Source organism: Triturus cristatus, chromosome 9 (genome assembly GCF_964204655.1).
Source record: "Triturus cristatus chromosome 9, aTriCri1.1, whole genome shotgun sequence".
In the NCBI taxonomy this organism is placed as follows: Eukaryota; Metazoa; Chordata; class Amphibia; order Caudata; family Salamandridae; genus Triturus; species Triturus cristatus.
This window is the reverse complement of record NC_140592.1, coordinates 1,288,676,827-1,288,698,076: the sequence shown is the minus strand read 5'-3', so window position 1 is coordinate 1,288,698,076 and position 21,250 is coordinate 1,288,676,827.

Sequence of the window (21,250 nt, the reverse complement as noted above, 5' to 3'; positions counted from 1 at the left end):
ACCCACAGCCCACTGGAGCCATGGGTTGAAAAGCGCAGACCCACAGACCATTAAACTAATAGTTGAAAGGCGGAGACGCACAGCCCATTCGAGCCAATGGTTGAAAGGCACAGACCCACAGCCCATTGGATCCAGGGGTTGAAAGGCGCACACCCACAGCCCATTCGATCCAATAGTTGAAAGGCGGAGACCCACAGCCCACTGGAGCCAGGGGTTGAAAGGCGGAGACCCACAGTCCACTGGAGCCAGGGCTTGAAAGGCGGAGACCCAAAGCCCACTGGAGCCAGGGGTTGAAAGGCGGAGACCCACAGCCCACTGGAGCCAGGGGTTGAAAAGCACAGACCCACAGCCTATTCGATCCAATAGTTGAAAGGCGGAGACCCACAGCCCATTCGAGCCAATGGTTGAAAGGTGGAGACCAGGGCCGGACTGGGAACCAAAACCAGCCCTGGCAAAGTACTCGGCCGGCCCCCCCGGGGCTTGGGGGTGCCGCCGAGCTCTTTGCCAGGGCCGGCTTTCGGCCGATTTTCTTACAGGGCCGATTTTACAGCTAAGCTACAAAAACGGCCGTGTAACAAAAACGGCCCCGAGGGGCCCAAAACCGGCTCCCACCCTTGCGGCGCACCGGGGGATTGCCCAGTGCCCACAACGGCCAGTCCGGCCCTGGCGGAGACCCACAGCCCACTGGAGCTAGGGGTTGAAAGGCGGAGACCCACAGCCTACTCGAGCCAATGGTTGAGGCGCAGACCCACAGCCCACTGGAGCCAGGGGTTGAAAGGCACAGACCCACAGCCCACTGGAGCCAGGGGTTGAAAGGCGGAGACCCACAGTCCACTGGAGCCAGGGGTTGAAAGGCGCAGACCTACAGCCCACTGGAGCCAGGGGTTGAAAAGCGCAGACCCACAGCCCATTCGATCCAATAGTTGAAAGGCGGAGACCCACAGCCCATTCGAGCGAATGGTTGAAAGGCGCACACCCACAGCCCACTTAAAGCATGTTGTTAGTCGTAGGTCTGTTGGAAAGCAGCGCTGTAAAGGCCAGGGAAGCATCAGAATGAACGGACAGCCAGTAGTAGAGCTGAGCACAAGAGCCCCAGGGCCAGCAGTCGGGGGGGGCATCATTAATGCCACAGAGGAGAAGACCACGTGCTCCGGCCTGTTTAGGGCTCGAGACCCGACATGGTTTAGAGCCACGCGCTGTAGTGCCAGAAAGCCTTATTGTACTTAAAATAAATGCAGAAGGAACTGAGGCGAGTCACCGGATTTCTCAGGGGAGCCAGTGGGCATATCAGCAACAACCGAAGATAATTATCGCTAAGCGCTCTTAGCGTGAGGATAATTATCGCCGCCTAGTGTGGATTTTTATCGCTGAGATAGCGTGCTATTAGCAACGCCTATTTCAAAAGTGATAAAAATCCTAGCGCTAACTGCCTAACTTGAGATTATCGCTGGAAACCCAGAGATAATCTCACGTAGTGTGGCGTTAGCTTGTTGATAGGGCCCCACAAACTTAGCCATGATATCCACCTTCCATAGGCTATTATGGCTAAGTCAGTCCTGAAGCAGGCGCAAGGAAAGTAGCGATAACAGGGGTTATCGCTACTTTTCCTGCCGCTATGCTTCATAGCGTGGGGCTTGATGATAGGAGAAATGTCGCTTAGCGACATTTCTCCTGTCATGTCAGGTCAGGAACGCCCACTTTGCATCTCATTAGAGATGCAAAGCTGGGAGTTAGGAATTCCTACGCTAACGCAAGTTTTCACACGTTAGCGTGACCTTGCTAATTAGGCGATAAAATTATCGCCGCTTTTCGGCCGAAAACGACCGCAAAGGCGGCGATTATTCTATCGCCTCGCCTTGCTGAAATGCCCCCAGGTGCCCACCAGTCACTGAAGGAAAGGACCTTTCCAGGACGCCTTTGTTTCAAAGGTTTACTCCTGTCCCCGTGGGTATGTGAACCCCTGAGGCTGCTGTGCGCGCGCCTGTGGATGGAAGTGAGCACACGTGCAACCTGTGTGCACGAGCAGACATGCCTAGAGACACACATGCTGTGAGTGCACATGCATGAAGCAGGCCAGGAAGCAGACACCACCTCTGGCAGAACCCACGCTTCGCTTCCAATTATTGCAAAATCCTGAAACACTGCCCTGCAATCTTGTTTTAATGTACACCAGGGGGTAGTTTATTCCATATAATGCATCCATGAGTAATAAGTGTTACCCAACCCTCTTTAAACCTTTGTTCTTTTGCTTGTGAAATATGTGTTGTGGTGGAAGTCATACATTACGCAGCTCGTAATTTGCTGGAAGCAGATATTTTAGGACGTTAATGTCACTTTCGAAGCCAGTGCGGGAAAGATTATGTAATAACTGCAGATGGATTCCTGCTCTCTTGCAATGGACTCCAGCAGTGCGATAAATAAACGCATCACCACAAATGCCTCCGCATCGCCTAATGATGGTGAACTGCCAAGGGATCTAAGTTCATAAGAGCGGGAGCTGCTAATCTCTCATAGTGCCAATATCGGCAACACACCCAACCCGCAAACACAGCACTACCATAATAAAGAACACACAAGACACATTGGTTGTAGAGAAAACATTGCTGAAGGTTTATTTTGCATAAGAAATATGCCAACAATGTGGGTCAACTTACGGCCGATCAAGGGCAGGCAGCCCCTCTGCTGCTGCCCACCTGATGAGCCAAGCTGCACCGTGGCATAACCAATCGTGCAACCATTTTGGGGATTACCCCTTACATCCTGTGGCCCACCAGTCCATCCATTTACTCATGCCCCTTGAGGGGCGGAGCGTATCCAGGCAAGCCCCCGGTTGCTCAGGTTTACAACCGCCCGAAGGACTAACGAGGCTCCAGGGTCCTGCCGAAAGGACTTCTTGGGGCTATTTGGCATTTGCACCCTTCTTCTGGTCTTGAAGAGGGTACCCCTATGTACCACTCAGCCTCTGGATCGCCCTGTAACTCCGCCACAGCTCTGGGTGTGGCACCCGTCATACTCAGGGTCCCCCACCAAGGCAGGCACTCTTACTTACACCCTGCGGATTCTAGGGCATCACCCAGGTCCGACAATACAGGTCCATGCCCATACTAGACAAATGGACCCCCATCCACATCAAAACATCTTGCGAACTTGGCATGCAAGAGCTGAGTCTGCTAAAGCCAAAAACCCCTCTGTCCCATGAATTTGCGCATGGCGCTGTTCACTCCGCTGCAAGAAATGTCAACGGCCTCTCCAGACCTGACCCATCCCAAACTAACCATGGAGTGATCTCGGACCACCATAACTCACAAGTGCTTAATTGGTTGCCTAACTTACTCATTGTGGCTCTGGCATCACAGGGGGTTGGTTAGCGTCATGGCTTAGTTACCCCATCGTAGGCAAGTTTGATGGCCTCCACTTCTTTGGGACTGCTGTTCTGTATTAACCACAGCTTTATTTACCCATCCTTCGGCATGATCGTCTGCCTGCCCGGAAGTGAATCAACTGCTCTCTACTTTAAACGCCGTTCAGTGTGTGATCCTGTGCCAATACGGGCTTACTTGTTATGTGTTGCCGGGTTGTGCATTACCCATCACCGCCCAGTCACTGATTTTAGAATACGCTGGAAAACATAATGGAGTTCGCCTCCCAGGCCAAGCGAGCATAAGTTAACAAGTTATTATTTGTGGCCAACACCGTACCCTTCTCTCTGCCAGCTGGCCTCGGCTTGTATCGGAGTACCACGCCGGATGGAGTTCTTACCCAAGCGCGAGTGCAAAACTACTGCTCTTCATGACCCTGGTTATGTCTGGTATACTCCATTGTGCACTGTGTGCAATGTGTGCCTTACGTAGAGGGATGACTAAGCCCTTGTTTACCCTCATACTTGATGATTCCCACAATTGGGGGTTCAAACTGATAACCATGTACCGCAACAGCAGTGGAAATTTACCTGCTCCTTCCAAATTTGAATACACGCTGTGCTCTAGTAACTGTCGGCATGAGCGCACCAAACCCTTCTTTCTCCCGCTCCGTGGAGTCGCAGCACACACATATTTGGAATGACAACCTCGCGCAACCCACCTATCACAAACAGGCAAATGTAAAAATGTAATGGCAATTACACACCTAAAGAAATGCGGCTGCACCCCCAAATATTCTGCTTAATTTCAGGTCCATATTGCATGCCGGCCCCTAATTGTCTGACTGCGATATTTAGATGCAGTGTCGCCCTGCTGACGCCCCCACCCTAGCGCAAGTCGTCCACGTCCCCCACTTCTGCTAATGTGTGCCAGGGAGCAAACATGTGGGAGGGAACAGGAGGAGAACAATACGTGCCGGTGCCCGCCCTAGCTTGACCCATGGGAATGCCAAATGTTCATAATACATTGTAAAAACCAAAGGAAATGATGGACGGAGTGTTGAACATTGCAAGCACTCACCCCCAGTCAACTGATCTGGGTTTGATCCATCACCGTTCTTTAGCCCACTCTGCCACCCCAGTTCAGACATGGCCATATGCAAATCAGTCTTGACCCTGTGCCTCATGGGAACAGTCCAGCCCGAACTGCCAAGCCATGCCTTCCCTGGACCGGAAACAAGCTTCCTAGGACCGGTTTCTGGCATTTCAGCCGTCTTCAGCCAGGCTTGCTTGAACCCAGTGGCAAAGTGAGCAAGGGACTCACGTCTGAGCATACCCTGCCAACTTATGGCGAACAAAGCGGTACAAAAGGGGGTGGTGATGGACGGAGCATCAGAACCAATCAAACACTCACCCCCAGTCAACTGATCTGGGTTTGATCCATCACCGTTCTTTAGCCCACTCTGCCACCCCAGTTCAGACATGGCCATATGCAAATCAGTCTGACCCTGTGCCTCATGGGAACAGTCCAGCCCGAACTGCCAATGATGGACGGAGTGCCAGAAACCGGTCCTAGGAAGCTTGTTTCCGGTCCAGGGAAGACATGGCTTGGCAGTTCGGGATATATAAATAGTACAATCCTGTCATTAAAACTGGAACACTCATTGTTGCCTGTTTGTAATTATTACGATTCAAATGTACAGAATATTTAAAAGAAGCCAATCCTGTGTGTGATGTGTATGTATGGGTATGTGGATTAATGTAGTATGTATGCTGATTTCTCTGTCATAATAATCCAAATCTTGCATATTTACTGTAGGGAATATTTAATAAAACATATATTTGTGTTTTTCTTTTATTGAGTGACGGTCTCTTCTCTTGAATACATTTTTATTTTGTATTTTTAAACGTGTATTGAAGTTGCCCTAGGAACTTTCCAGTATGCATTTCCCTGCCTAGGTGAACTTCTTATAAGTAGCAGGGGGCCTCTAATCTTCGCAGTTCCCGTCCCTCCTGTGATACACCTATTGTGATAACTAAGATGCTCCCTACCCCTGGTACTTTGTGGTAACTCAATGAGGACAACGGCAGGTCCTCACTGGGCGGCGGCCATGTTGCTTAAGCCAGGGGGTGGACCTAGTTCAAAGGCATTTCCCCAGAGTTCATTGCCCGCCACCAGAATCAGCGGGCTGCCTATTTACTGTTTTTGCCTCAAAGCTCCCTTCTGATTGGTGATACGAACCATTCTACTCTGCATGAGCTGGCAGTCTTGCGTTGCCATTACACCACCTATGCCCCTTTTAATCACTCTCATCCTCCTGTGCAGTGGCCATTTGGCAGAAGCCAAGGGGTCCCTGAAATGCTCTTTAGCCCTTCTTTCCTCCGCACTAATGGCGGGCGCCACTCACTTCTTGCCACCTAGGGGCTCCCGTTCGGAGAGTGTGTGTTGGACTTGGCCCTTCTTGCAGGTTCACCCCTGAAACTCTTTGCTTTTAATTGTGACCTGGTGTTAGTGATTTTTGGCTTCTGCGCCCTTTACCGCTGTGTCCCAGGGTAAAGTGCATGCATGTAGTGAGGTTGGCCTGCCCTCCCATAGGAATGCATGGGGGAATGTATGTGTCCCTGGTAGTTCCTGATGCGTGGGGAGTGCAGGTGCGAGTTTGGTATGTGCGGACTCGTGTGATGAAATGCTGCGCGATGATGTGTGCGGCGTGACTGTAGCTAGTATGGACGTGCCACTTCTAGACGCTGGCATAAATGTACAGTGACTGCCTGGCGCGTGATTGGCTGGCTGAGGTCATAAGACGGGCTAGGGAATCCCCAGAGTCAGGATGAGTCACCCAGTGGTGAATGGGGAGATCAACAGCCAGAGGGGTGGGAGGAGTACACCTAGGACCTGAATAGGGCTGGGCTTTCCCCACACAATGCTGGCTCCGCCCCCTGTGGTGCGACTGATGACCCTGGCCTGCTCTCTGAATAGGGAGAGGGGCCGAGCAAAACAAAGTGCTCAGGAACCAGTTGTAACTGGTTCGCCCCTCCCCTGCACCTTGAAACAAAGGTAAACCTGTGTATAAAATGGGGCTGTGACCCCAAGTAAAATGTTCTCTTCCAGGATCCTATCTGAGGGGGGCTGCTGCTACTGCTGGAGGCCAGGAGGAACCGCCACTTGGGACTGCCTTCCTGCCTGGAGGACCCAGTGATCTGGCCCCTGGCCCAGCCTTGCCCCCCTGCCTACCTTCCTGAACTTTGCCAAGACTCTGTTGCTGGACCTTGCTCAAAGCGCCTGGGGAGCGCCATACTAATTTGCTGAGAAGCGCCAGCATCTGTGGCCAGCAGCGTGGTGCTACGATAACCTAGGAGGGAACCCCGACGTAGGGATTCCCCCGCTTTGCCCTGGATTCATAGCGGGTGCCCACCCCGCATTGTTGTGCTAGTTGGCGGGTGCCCACCCCGCTTATGTTATCGTGTTTTGACCCTAAAACGAAGGCGGGAGCCCACCCCGCACTTCGGTGTGAAGGAAGGTAATCACCGCCGCAGGCCCAGAGTCTCTGCGACATCATCTCTCCGCCGCGCTGGGATTGGCCCAGCAGGAGGGAGTGTACCCACGTGACTGGGGGCTCGACGGAGGAAGCCGCGCTCTAATTGAGGGAAGCGGACGGAAGCCTACCCCGCGCTTCCCCGAGAGAAGAAGAGCGAGCGAGTCTGCGAGCAGCAGCAGCGCTGCTGCCCCGCCGGAGGGCTACCGGCCACAGCGGAGAGCGGAGACGACGCGGGAGTCCCCGGAGAGCAGCCCGGTAAGTGTGAAGGGCTGGGGGACTCCGTGCGTGTGCTGTGGGTGCTGGTCCCGGACCAGCCTACTCCTTGAGCGTCCCCCGCCTGATAGGCGGGGTCGCTCCAACGTGCAGGGACATTGTTGTTTAAAGCCTCGCCCGGCTCTCCAACGTTGGGGGCAAATTATTTGTTTAAAGAGCCTCGAGAAGGCTCCACCGACGGGCCCACATTGTTTCAAGAGCCTGTGAGGCTCCAACGACGGGCCCACATTGTTTACAGAGCCTGTGAGGCTCCAACGAGGGGCATACGTCATTTCCCCAGCTGCCCAGCACTTAGTGGGCAGCTGCTACGTGTAGGTTGTGCCCAGCTGCTTCTGCCTTGACTGCATGCGCAGTCTTGCCCTGACTCTGCTGGACGAAGGGCGTTTTAGCCCCTGAAAGGCAGAGGTTGGCCTGGGGACAGGTTTCTTGCGTTGTGCCCTCACCTAGAGTACCTGATTGTTTTTAACTATGTAAGTTTGGCGCAATTGTGTCTTCCTGCACCTCTGAATGTGTTTTTATGCGTCATGTGCCTTGTTCTTACACCGCTGAATGTATGTTATGCATCATGTGTTTTCCTTCCCTACACCTCTGAATGTGTTGTGATGCATCATGTGTAATGTGCTTAGACCCCTACAGGTATTGTGATACTTAGGTGGTTGTTCTTCTCCTAGTACAGGTGGTGCTAGTGAGGTCCTGGTTCCCTGCGCAATAGTCTCCTAAGGTGGTTAGGGTTGCGTAGGTGGTACTTAACATTTACCAGTGGTTACTGGTTGTGCGCTACATTTTCTAATTGGTGCTACAGTGATTATATGTGCTATGTTCTAAAGTGATATTTCTACAAAGTGCTTATTCCTGTCAGTGGTCCATGAGGCCCTGTCCCTTGTAGATAATTCCCCTGTTAATTCTGCCCATGCCAGTTGGCACAGTGTAAAGTGTGTATTTATTATCTAATGTGTTTGGTATAATACAAAGGCTATTTTTATATAATACCGTGTGTGGAGTTTCCTTTGTGGTGGGCCTTGGGTGTTGTTGCTGGGTGCGCGCGCAAACGCTTTACACATTGCCTCCGGGATAAGCCTGACTGCTCGTGCCAAGCTACCAAGGGGGTGAGCAGGGGTTATCTTTGGCGTGTAACTCCCCAGCCCTGACTAGAGTGGTGGTTTCTGCCTGGCTTTGGCGCAAGCCCCAGCCAACCAGAAATCCCATTTCTAACATTGGTGATCAGCGGTGGGATCCGGATTTGTGTTTGCGCTGTACTACAGTGGCAACTGGCCGCACTACAAAACTCTACATTTTAGATAATCACATTTTGGGGATTATTGTTTTTGAGTTCCATTATTTCTTCTCCTGAAGGTATCATTGTGTAATTGTGTCCAGTACATTTGTCCCCCGCCCTGCGTCCAGAGTTTGGTACCTGTGTCACGTGTGGTCAGGTTGAGGAATCAGGGGTGGTAGAAACTTCCTTACCAGTCCGAGGGGGGGTTGTGTGTGGATGAATGGTGTGTGGCACTAGACAGTGACTGTGAGTTCTCTGGGATAGAGAGCTTGCTGAATCCTTTGTGAATTGTGTGCTCCTGTTAAGCTCAGACCCCTAGGTTCCCTGTGTAATCTTTTCTCAAGAACGTCCGCCAAAATGGAGCCTGCTTTTAATTTCTGTGGTCTGTTTAGATACAGCATGTTGGAGCTGGTCAGGTTCTGTGAAGAGAGAGACATAGAGGTGGGTGAGTCAGACACCCAGTCCAAACTGAGGGACAACCTGATCCTATGGCAAAAGGATGAATGGGAACGTGAGTGCAGTGAGGAAGATAGGGCCTGGGTCTGAGGGGAGCCCTGAGGAATCTGAGGAGGAAAAAGAAAGTGACCTGACAGGGACACCAGTAGATATTGAAGACCCCATAGATAGGGAGTCCCTTGCTGGGTCCAGTGTCAGGAGCAGCACCCCATCCCTTTCCCTGTCCCCAGAGGAGTGGGTAGATAGGAGAGAAGAAAGGGAGCATCAGCTGGCCATGGAGAAGCTCAGGTTAGAGCATGACAAGGAGATGGCGCAGTTGAATGTGGAGGAGAAAAAGTTTGAGACCGAGAGGGTCTTAGCGCAGGAGAGGATAGAGGAGGCTGAGAGGGCCTTCACCAGGGAGAAATCAGCTCTGGAGGGTATACTATCCCCTGCGCGCAGTCTTAGTTTTCTGGGCTCCCCCGGGAGGGTTGAGTCCAGTGGTGGCAGCTATATAGATTTCAGTGTAGGAAATCCCAGTCCCAGTTCCCCGCAGTCTGGTACCTGTTTCCCAGGAGGAGGAGTTAAGGTTGAAATTCAGGGGCAGTAGGAAACTGTCTCACCAGTCTTGGGAGGAGTTTGTGGATGAATGTGATGATGCACTGTCCGATTGGGTGAATCAGAATACGGAATGTAGTTATTCCGGCATGTATAGGCTGGTTATCAGAGAGCAGATGCTCAGTCGTTGTGGGCCGGAGTTGCACCAACACCTGTTGGTGTTGGAGGACCGTGACCCTTGGGACCTTGCAGAGGAAGCAGACCGTTGGGAAAGGGCCCAAGGTTCTGACGAGGCATGGGAGAGTACTTCCAACAGTAGTGGCTCAAGTAGCTTCCAGTCCAGTATGGGGGAAGAGGCTCAGAGTAGCCCAGCTAGGTCCCAGAGTAGTGAGGGGGGTGTAGGGGCTCACGTCCTATCTCAGTGGAGTAGGAGTGAGTGGGTGACTTCGAGTCCCCAGAGGCCCGAAACCCAGTCTCAGAACCTGGATGGTTTCTTCAGGGAACACCAGGTTGGGGGCCTAGGCTGTCCTGTGAGTCCATTTGAGGAGGATCACCGAGGGTATGGAGAACCTGGAGCATCTGTAAGTAGAGCTCCAGTGGTTCTGATGTCTGGCAGTACCGCTCCAGTAGGGAGTGTGCAGATGTCCAGCGAGAGGGGTAGCATGGGGCTGTGTTCCCCGGTGGAGGAGCCAGTGGGTCAGGGACCAGCCGGGAGGGCTGAGTCTCCTAGAGGTGACCATGGTGACCACATGTCTGTCCTGGGGGATCTTCGCGCACTGGCAGGTGGACAGGGGACGTGAGATCTGCGCCAGGCAGACTGTCACGCAACATATGAGGCATATGTTACTCTCGGGGGGATGGTGTGTAAGTCCCCAGAAGTCCTGGAGTGCCAGGCAAGTACTCAGCCAAAGGGTTTAGACCCCTGGTTGGGAAGCCAGGTTCAGGATCAGCCTGACCTGGAGCAAATTAATATGGCGCTCCCCAGGCACTTTGAGCAAGGTCCAGCAGGAGGGAGTGTACCCACGTGACCGGGGGCTCGACGGAGGAAGCCGCGCTCTGATTGAGGGAAGCGGACGGGAGCCTACCCCGCGCCTCCCCGAGAGAAGAAGAGCGAGCGAGTCTGCGAGCAGCAGCGGCGCTGCTGCCCCGCCGGAGGGCTACCGGCCACAGCGGAGAGCGGAGACGACGCGGGAGTCCCCGGAGAGCAGCCCGGTAAGTGTGAAGGGCTGGGGGACTCCGTGCGTGTGCTGTGGGTGCCGGTCCCGGACCGGCCTACTCCTTGAGCGGCCCCCGCCTGATAGGCGGGGTCGCTCCAACGTGCAGGGACATTGTTGTTTAGAGCCTCGCCCGGCTCTCCAACGTTGGGGGCAAATTATTTGTTTAAAGAGCCCCGAGAAGGCTCCACCGACGGGCCCACATTGTTTCAAGAGCCTGTGAGGCTCCAACGACGGGCCCACATTGTTTACAGAGCCTGTGAGGCTCCAACGAGGGGCATAAGTCATTTCCCCAGCTGCCCAGCACTTAGTGGGCAGCTGCTACTTGTAGGTTGTGCCCAGCTGCTCCTGCCTTGACTGCGTGCGCAGTCTTGCCCTGACTCTGCTGGACGAAGGGCGTTTTAGCCCCTGAAAGGCAGAGGTTGGCCTGGGGACAGGTTTCTTGCGTTGTGCCCTCACCTAGGGTACCTGATTGTTTTTAACTATGTAAGTTTGGCGCAATTGTGTCTTCCTGCACCTCTGAATGTGTTTTTATGCGTCATGTGCCTTGTTCTTACACCGCTGAATGTATGTTATGCATCATGTGTTTTCCTTCCCTACACCTCTGAATGTGTTGTGATGCATCATGTGTAATGTGCTTAGACCCCTACAGGTATTGGGATACTTAGGTGGTTGTTTTTCTCCTAGTACAGGTGGTGCTAGTGAGGTCCTGGTTCCCTGCGCAATATTCTCCTAAGGTGGTTAGGGTTGCGTAGGTGGTACTTAACATTTACCAGTGGTTACTGGTTGTGCGCTACATTTTCTAATTGGTGCTACAGTGATTATATGTGCTATGTTCTAAAGTGATATTTCTACAAAGTGCTTATTCCTGTCAGTGGTCCATGAGGCCCTGTCCCTTGTAGATAATTCCCCTGTAAATTCTGCCCGTGCCAGTGGCACATTGTAAAGTGTGTATTTATTATCTAATGTGTTTGGTATAATACAAAGGCTATTTTTATATAATACCTTGTATGGAGTTTCTTTTGTGGTGGGCCTTGGGTGTTGTTGCTGGGTGCGCGCGCAAACGCTTTACACATTGCCTCCGGGATAAGCCTGACTGCTCGTGCCAAGCTACCAAGGGGGTGAGCAGGGGTTATCTTTGGCGTGTAACTCCCCAGCCCTGACTAGAGTGGTGGTTTCTGCCTGGCTTTGGCGCGAGCCCTAGCCAACCAGAAATCCCATTTCTAACAGTGTGGAATTGTCTTGCTTGAGTGGCCACCCCGGGCAGTTATATGGTTGTGACTGTACTTGCTGGAATTCTGGTTCCTCGCTGCAGATGCTTCTAGCTCTCACACATTCACCACAGGGAATTGCCTGCAATTGGTGTGCCGGGTGTGAGCTCGCAGCATGTAGAACGGCATTACAGGAGGTCTCCTTGCGAAAAAGTTGACTGTGTAGCTTCTCTTCCCTGATGTATAATTCCACATCTAGAAAACTGATGTGGGAAGTGCTGGAGGGCAGAGTGAATCTCATATCCATGTTACTGGAATTGAGGTGAGTGCAAAAATCTTCCAGTTCTTCATGGGTGCCTGACCACAGTAACAGACAGTCGTCTATGTAGCGACCCCAAACAACAATGGAGTCCACCCAATGGGCTCCCTTTGTGCCCCAGATCCATTCTGCTTCCAGACCACCCATGTATAGATTGGCAAAAGAAGGCGAAAATCTAGAGCACCCGGCTGCCCCTTTGGTTTGTTTATACCATTGCTTGTCAAAAGTTGTGATTTAGGACCTCCTCCGTCATAGTGATGCGCATGTGTGTGTGTCACCATTGAGTGGCAGGCCTGTTGTGAGCATGTGTGTGTGTCGCCATCGAGTGGCGGGCCTGTTGTGAGCATGTGTGTGTCGCCATCGAGTGGCAGGCCTGTTGTGCGCATGTGTGTGTGTCGCCATTGAGTGGCAGGCCTGTTGTGTAGAAATCTGGTGATGACTTCTGGGCCTTGATCTGGTTTTATGCTGGTGTTAAGAGACACCACATCTAAAGTGACCAGAATCATGCCTGGCTGCCATTGTAGGTCTGATAGGATGCTTAGGATGTGTTTGGTGTCCTGGATGAACGAGGGTACATTTTTGACCATGGGACCCAGGAAGATGCCAACGTTTGTGCCAGTCTCTCAGTGGGACCTCCTATGCCCAATACTATAGGTCTTCCTAGTGGGAAAAGTGCCTGTATGTGTATCTTCGGTAAGGTGTAAAGACAGGGAAAGGTGGGTCTAAAAACATTCATACATGAGTGTTCATCATCAATAAGATCTAATGTGTGCCACTCAGTTAGATGTTTATTCATTTTCAGGGTCATGGCATGTTAGACCCGGCCCTCGAAACATAGCTAAACCTGACCCCTGCACCTCACACCAGCCCCCAAACCCACGGCCTAGCCGATCCTCCCCACCAGAACTCACACGCACCCAACCCGGACTTCCCCGTCCATGGCCTTCCTCCCTTCGGCCACACCGGGCCCGCGTGCCCACTTCATGCACCAAGATGGCTGCCCGGCCCCAGCGCGACCCTGGCCTAGAGGCGCCACTCCGGCTGGAGGACATCGCGCTCCCCTTGGGATGAGAGAGGGAGGAGCAGTTTCTATCACACCTCTGCGCTTCCCTGGGACGGTGGGTTTCGATCGACCTGCCGGCCTCCCCGAGGGCTGGCTCCACGCCTGCTGGGTGTCTGGGACTCCTCCCGACCCGGCCCTGGAAGGATCAAAAGACAATGGCAGGAAACCCCAACAAGCAACCCCCCAGGTGACAAGACCCCTGCCTGCACAGACTCCGGACATCAAAGAGGAGTCGCCCTATAACAAGGGGTGCTCGGGGACTGTCCGGCAGATTCGCCTTGGAACACCTGAGCCCTGCTGAGTGACTCGTGGCTCCCTGAAGATCGTAAGACCTCCGAACTGGTACCTGAGCCCTGCTGAGTGACTCGCGGCTCCCTGAAGATCGTAAGACCTCCGAACTTGTGCTTGAGCCCTGCTGAGTGACTCGCGGCTCCCTGAAGATCGTAAGACCTCCGAACTTGTGCTTGAGCCCTGCTGAGTGACTCGCGGCTCCTCGAAGATCGTAAGACCACCAAACTTGTATCCGAGTGTTGGACAGGCCTCACAGACGGCTTGCTCCCTCCCCGCACGACAGGGCCCGAACTCCGGCCCACCTGGCATATCCCCGCGACAAGCACCTGTACTCCGTCTCCCGACGGACCCTCTGCCCTCGGACCCCTACTCATCACGGGGTCCAGCCCCACCGGCTTCCCCGGCCGGGTCAAGCCGCCCTCTTGGGGGCCTGCACCACGCGGCCGCATGGCCTCACCTCGACCCTAACCCCGGGCCTGGCCGGCCCCGACATCCCGGCACCACCATCCACCCAGGAGGTGAGCGGACCACTTGGCAGGTCAATGGGAGAACGAAGTGTCAAGGGCTCTCCCCCGCCAGGTGCCGATCGCCCCCAGCTCCCCCAGGCACTGGCTCCACCCCCTGCTGGGTGTCTGGACACCTTCATCCCGGACCCTCCGACCTCCAAGTGCGAGGGTCCGGACATCAAAGGGCACCAGCCCTATAACTGAGGCAGCTCCGGAGCAGGAAGGCAGTTGTATCCTGGAGTCGAGAGACACCGAGTGAACTCAACCTTGACGGTCTACTGGCGCTGCCGTAGCCGCTCTTGTGAACCATCGTCCTGCCTGCTGGCGCTGCCGCGGCCTTCTGCAACATTCATCTTCCTGGGACCTGCTGGCGCTGCCGCGGCCCGTTGTAACGACCATCCTCACCGGGACCTGCTGGCGCTGCCGCGGCCTTCTGCAACATTCATCTTCCTGGGACCTGCTGGCGCTGCCGCGGCCCGTTGTAACGACCATCCTCACCGGGACCTGCTGGCGCTGCCGCGGCCTTCTGCAACCTTCATCTTCCTGGGACCTGCTGGCGCTGCCGCGGCCCGTTGTAACGACCATCCGCACCGGGACCTGCTGGCGCTGCCGCGGACCGTACATCTTCCGGGGACCTGCTGGCGCTGCCGCGGCCCGTTGTATCGACCACCCGCACCGGGACCTGCTGGCGCTGCCGCGGTCCGTACCACCTAACCACCAAGCTCGAGGATTGTGAGCTCATCATCATCTCATCCGAACTACCTGATTGGTAAATAGACTGTCCCGCTACCCCCTTCCCTACCTTGCGAGACTCTCATCGAGGGGACCCCTGAGTCCAGACCTCCTTGTACCACTCAACCGTATCTTAAATAAGTGCTTATAAAGAACACTGAACCTTATCCGTGTGTGATATCTGTCTGTGGGGGGGAAGTTACTTGTCTGTACGATCGCTGGAGACGGCTCTCCCCGGAGACCTCTCCCCCTGACCCCGGCCGGCCCTCCCGGTCCGTCTACCTTTTCTAACATTGGTGGCCAGCGGCGCGATCCGAATCAACGCGTAATCGTACAGAGAGTAGCTCACCCCACGACATAAGCACGATGTCGACCAAAGATAGCAGCTCCACCGAGAAATTCCACATGGAGAAATTAGAAGAATACAACCACCGCGAACTGAGACAATTTTGCATAGAACTTGGCATTGCTACCACCGGCCTGAGTACCAAGGATGATCTAAAGCGCGCTCTTGAGTCATGGACAGAAACTGGGGTCACAGGACCCTCCGACCAAAGCAGCGTCACACCAGACCAAAACAGCATCACACCAGAGGGGAACGCCACGGCTCCCGAGGAGCGGGGAACGGGCCTCTCGCAAGAGGAGATCCGAGAAAGAGACAGAGTCAGATTACACGAGTTGGAGATGGCACGACTCAAGATGGATGGGGAACTCAAGTTAGCTGAACAGAAACTCAACCTCGAGCATATGCGGCTTCGAGAGGAACGAGAAGAAAAGCAGAGACAGAGAGAGCTGGAAGAGAAAAAAATAACGCTCGAGCACGAGCGCCGACTAGCGGAAATAGAACTGCGCAAACAGAATAAGGAACTGGGGGTGCCTGAGCGACCACACACCCCGGGGCCAAGTGAGAAAAAAGTTCACATCCCCAAGGATGTTGTCCGCGAATATGTCCGAGAAGACGACATACAACAGTGGTTTAAAGCCTATGAGATCGCAATGACCTCCCACCGGATCGACAGGAGTGATTGGGGAGCCGGACTTTGGGGGAGATTTATCAACGAGGGTCGCGATGCCCTGCTGCAGCTCCCCGATCACCAAATGTCGTCCTACGACCACATGAAGGCTGCCCTCCTCACCCGCTACGGCCTCACGCCCGAGATGTACCGCCAGAGGTTCAGAGATTGCACCCGGATCCCAGGTACAACTTGGGTAGAATACGTGAACTATTTCAGCCGGGCCTTCGAGGGTTGGATCAAGGGAAGTCAGGTCACCACCTACGAACAACTCTTCAACCTTATGGTATGGGAGCACCTGTCAAACAACTGTTTCGTCGAGCTCAGGCAGCACCTACTCGACAGTAAGCTGACTGACCCCCGGCAGCTCGCCGCCGAAGCTGACCGGTGGGAAAGCACCCGAGTGGGCCGGAGAGGGCCACACGACCAGAACAGAAGCAACCAAGGCCAGCACCGTCCTCGGGGAGGAGGAGGGGGCCAGGGGCGAGGGAGAGACGCCTTACCAGCAACACCCGTGGCCAGCACCCCGCCTCCGGCCGGCCGGGGCAACCCCCCGTTGCGGCCTGGGTACCGAGCCAACGTCACGTGCCACCGGTGCCAGCGACTAGGCCACTACGCCAATGACCCGAACTGCCCGCTAAACCAAACACCCAAGCCCCGCCAGGTAGCTGCCGCTGCCCTAGGGGAAGAGCAATCATCGGAGGGACCCGAAGAGTACGAGCCGGCCCAGCAAGGGTGGGAACCGGCCGCCATGGTCCTGGCGTGCTTAGGGGGAAGAGACATGGTTCCGCGGGCTCCCCTACCCGCCAACACCAGAAAATACGGTCAGTGGGTGACCATTAATGGACAGAGAGCCGAGGCCTTGCGTGACACCGGCGCCAGCGTGACGGCCGTCCACTGTCATCTGGTGAAGCCCGAGCAGATCCTGCCGAACATTCTCTGCCCCGTCCGCTCGGCAGATAACTCTGAGAGTATGTGTAAGATGGCCTGCGTCCCGTTTGAATGGGGAGGGGTCTCCGGCCTACTGAAGGTGACGGTCCGGGACGATGCCCCCGTGGACTGCCTCCTGGGGAATGACCTCGAGAGTTCCCCGTGGGCCACCGTCGAGAAAAGAGAGCACCTGGGGATGCTGGGCCTCCCGGACTGGGCCTGCATAACCATCCGATCCATGGCCGCCCGTGCCGCCCCCCGATCAGAAGAAACCGAATGGCCAGCACCTCCGCCCCCGGTTGCCCCCGCAGAGGACAACGGCGAGTCCGACCTCCCGGACCCGACTACCGAAGAAGACGCGCAACACCAGGACCTTCCGGATCTGGCTCAGTGGCGTCAAGAAGGGGGGCCCACCCAAGAACAGTTCCGCCAGGAACAAAAGACCTGTCCCTCCCTCGAGGGACTCCGCCAACAAGCCAGTACCCAAAACGCCGGGGACACCACCGGAACCCACTGGGTCTACTGGGATAACGACCTGCTCTACAGCGAGCAAAGAATCGCCGAGCTGGGGGCCGGTCGAGTTCTGGTGGTACCGCTCCGCTTCCGAGACTTTCTGCTCAACCTGGCCCACGATGTCCCCCTGGCTGGACACCTGGGCCAGGACAAAACGTACAGTCGCCTGGTGACCCACTTTTTCTGGCCGAAAATGAGGAATGACGTCCTGAACCACTGCCGATCTTGCCCCACATGCCAAGCCAGCGGGAAGAGTGGTCGGAAGCTGAAGGCCCCTCTGCAACCCTTCCCTGTGGTCACCACCCCGTTCGAGAGGGTGGGGATAGACATTGTGGGGCCTCTGGACCCCCGCACGGCACAAGGACACAGGTTCATCTTGGTACTAGTGGACCATGCCACCCGCTACCCCGAGGCGGTGCCCCTACGGACAGTGACGGCTCCGGTGGTTGGCCGGGCCCTGATGGGGATCTTCTCCCGGGTAGGCTTCCCCCGAGAAGTCGTCAGCGACCGAGGTACGAATTTCATATCTAAATACATGAAGTCCCTCTGGCAACAATGCGGGGTCACCTACAGATTCACGACCCCCTATCACCCCCAAGGGAACGGACTAGTGGAGCGTTTTAACCGCACTCTCAAGGGGATGATTGGGGGATTGGAAGAGCCTCTCCGTCGCCAGTGGGATGTACTGCTCCCGTGCCTCCTCTTCGCCTACCGGGAAGTTCACCAGAAGTCCCTCGGTTTTAGCCCCTTCGAACTCCTGTACGGGCACCCTGTGCGAGGGCCCCTCAGCCTAGTCAAGGAAGGTTGGGAGATGGCCCCCTTAACGACCCCTCCAGACGTCTTCAAATACATCCTGGCCTTACGAAACCAGACCCGGCGCTTCAGGGAGATGGCCAATGCGAACCTCGAGGCCAGCCAGGAGGACATGAAGAGGTGGTATGATCACAATGCCTCCTCCGTTGAATTCGAGCCTGGGCAGCAAGTATGGGTGATGTCCCCCACCGAACCATGTGCCCTGCAAGATAAGTGGACGGGGCCCTTCAAGGTGGTCGAGCGTAAAAGCCCCGTCACTTACCTCATCGACATGGGGTCCTCCCGGAACCCCCTTCGGGTCCTCCACACCAACCGGCTCAAACCACACTTTGTGCGCTCCGAACTAAGCCTCTTGATGGCTACAGACAGTGGTACAGAAGAAGACTCCGAGCCCCTCCCGGATCTCCTGAAGACTCAGGAGAAGGACGGCTCCGTGGACGGGGTCCGGCTCTCTGACGCCCTCACTTCGGAGCAACGCCAGGACTGCCGGGACCTCCTGCTGCAGTTCGCTGCCCTGTTCTCCCTCACCCCCGGGGTCACCCCTTGGTGTTTGCACGACGTAGACACCGGGGACAGTCCCCCTGTCCGGCACCGGGCCTACCGCGTACCAGATCGGGTACGGGCCTGCATACAGGAGGAAGTGGCCAAGATGCTCACGATCGGGGTCATCGAGCCCTCGGACAGTCCCTGGGCCAGTCCGGTTGTATTAGTTCCCAAGGCCGCTGCCCCCGGCACCGCACCTGAACTGAGATTCTGCGTCGACTACCGGGGCTTGAACGCTGTCACCCGGACCGACGCTCATCCCATCCCCCGAGCAGACGAGCTGATCGACCGGCTGGGGGCCGCCCGCTACCTTAGTATCTTCGACCTAACGGCGGGCTACTGGCAGATCGGCCTCACACCCAGGGCTCAGGAACGGTCAGCCTTCTCCACCCCCGATGGCCACTATCAATTTAAGGTCATGCCCTTTGGCATGAAGAATGCCCCCGCCACGTTCCAACGCCTTGTGAACCAGGTCTTGGCGGGGCTCGAAGAATTCAGCGCTGCCTACCTGGACGATATCGCTGTATACAGCCGCCACTGGTCCGACCACCTCCGTCACCTCCAAGAGGTCCTACAAGCCCTCCAGCGGGCCGGCCTCACCATTAAGGCCGGCAAGTGCCAAATTGGCCAAGGGTCTGTGACCTACCTTGGGCACCAAGTGGGAAGCGGGCTGGTGGCCCCACTACAACTTAAGATTGCGGCCATCCAGTCCTGGCAGCCCCCCGTCACCCAGACCGAGGTCCGAGCCTTCTTGGGGCTCACCGGCTACTACCGGCGGTTCGTGAAGGACTACGGCAGCATCGTGGGGCCCCTCACGGGTCTCACATCCAAGAACCAACCGAAGCGGGTCAACTGGACTCCTGATTGTCAAGCGGCCTTCGAGGAGCTGAAGGCCGCCCTGTGCACTGCCCCTGTGCTCCAGGCCCCCGATTACAGTCGGGAATTTGTGGTGCAGACCGACGCCTCCGACCACGGCATCGGAGCCGTCCTCTCTCAGTTGAACCCCGAAGGTCATGACCAGCCGGTGGCCTTCATCAGTCGACGTCTCCTGGCCCGAGAACAGCGTTGGAGCACCATCGAGAGGGAGGCATTTGCAGTAGTGTGGGCCCTCAAAAAGCTCCGACCCTATCTCTTCGGTACCCACTTCCGGGTACAAACCGACCATCGACCCCTGCAATGGCTGATGCAGATGCGGGGGGAGAACCCAAAACTCTTGCGCTGGTCCATTTCCCTGCAGGGAATGGACTTCACCGTGGAGCACCGACCAGGCCAAGACCACGCCAACGCGGATGGCCTGTCCCGCTTTTTCCGCCTCGACGAAGAGAGTCCCCAAGGAGATGGGTGACTCTCCCCGCCTTCAGCTGGGGGGGACGCATGTTGGACAGGCCTCACAGACGGCTTGCTCCCTCCCCGCACGACAGGGCCCGAACTCCGGCCCACCTGGCATATCCCCGCGACAAGCACCCGTACTCCGTCTCCCGACGGACCCTCTGCCCTCGGACCCCTACTCATCACGGGGTCCAGCCCCACCGGCTTCCCCGGCCGGGTCAAGCCGCCCTCTTGGGCCCTGCACCACGCGGCCGCATGGCCTCACCTCGACCCTAACCCCGGGCCTGGCCGGCCCCGACATCCCGGCACCACCATCCACCCAGGAGGTGAGCGGACCACTTGGCAGGTCAATGGGAGAACGAAGTGTCAAGGGCTCTCCCCCGCCAGGTGCCGATCGCCCCCAGCTCCCCCAGGCACTGGCTCCACCCCCTGCTGGGTGTCTGGACACCTTCATCCCGGACCCTCCGACCTCCAAGTGCGAGGGTCCGGACATCAAAGGGCACCAGCCCTATAACTGAGGCAGCTCCGGAGCAGGAAGGCAGTTGTATCCTGGAGTCGAGAGACACCGAGTGAACTCAACCTTGACGGTCTACTGGCGCTGCCGTAGCCGCTCTTGTGAACCATCGTCCTGCCTGCTGGCGCTGCCGCGGCCTTCTGCAACATTCATCTTCCTGGGACCTGCTGGCGCTGCCGCGGCCCGTTGTAACGACCATCCTCACCGGGACCTGCTGGCGCTGCCGCGGCCTTCTGCAACATTCATCTTCCTGGGACCTGCTGGCGCTGCCGCGGCCCGTTGTAACGACCATCCTCACCGGGACCTGCTGGCGCTGCTGCGGCCTTCTGCAACCTTCATCTTCCTGGGACCTGCTGGCGCTGCCGCGGCCCGTTGTAACGACCATCCGCACCGGGACCTGCTGGCGCTGCCGCGGACCGTACATCTTCCGGGGACCTGCTGGCGCTGCCGCGGCCCGTTGTATCGACCACCCGCACCGGGACCTGCTGGCGCTGCCGCGGTCCGTACCACCTAACCACCAAGCTCGAGGATTGTGAGCTCATCATCATCTCATCCGAACTACCTGATTGGTAAATAGACTGTCCCGCTACCCCCTTCCCTACCTTGCGAGACTCTCATCGAGGGGACCCCTGAGTCCAGACCTCCTTGTACCACTCAACCGTATCTTAAATAAGTGCTTATAAAGAACACTGAAACTTATCCGTGTGTGATATCTGTCTGTGGGGGGGAAGTTACTTGTCTGTACGATCGCTGGAGACGGCTCTCCCCGGAGACCTCTCCCCCTGACCCCGGCCGGCCCTCCCGGTCCGTCTACCTTTTC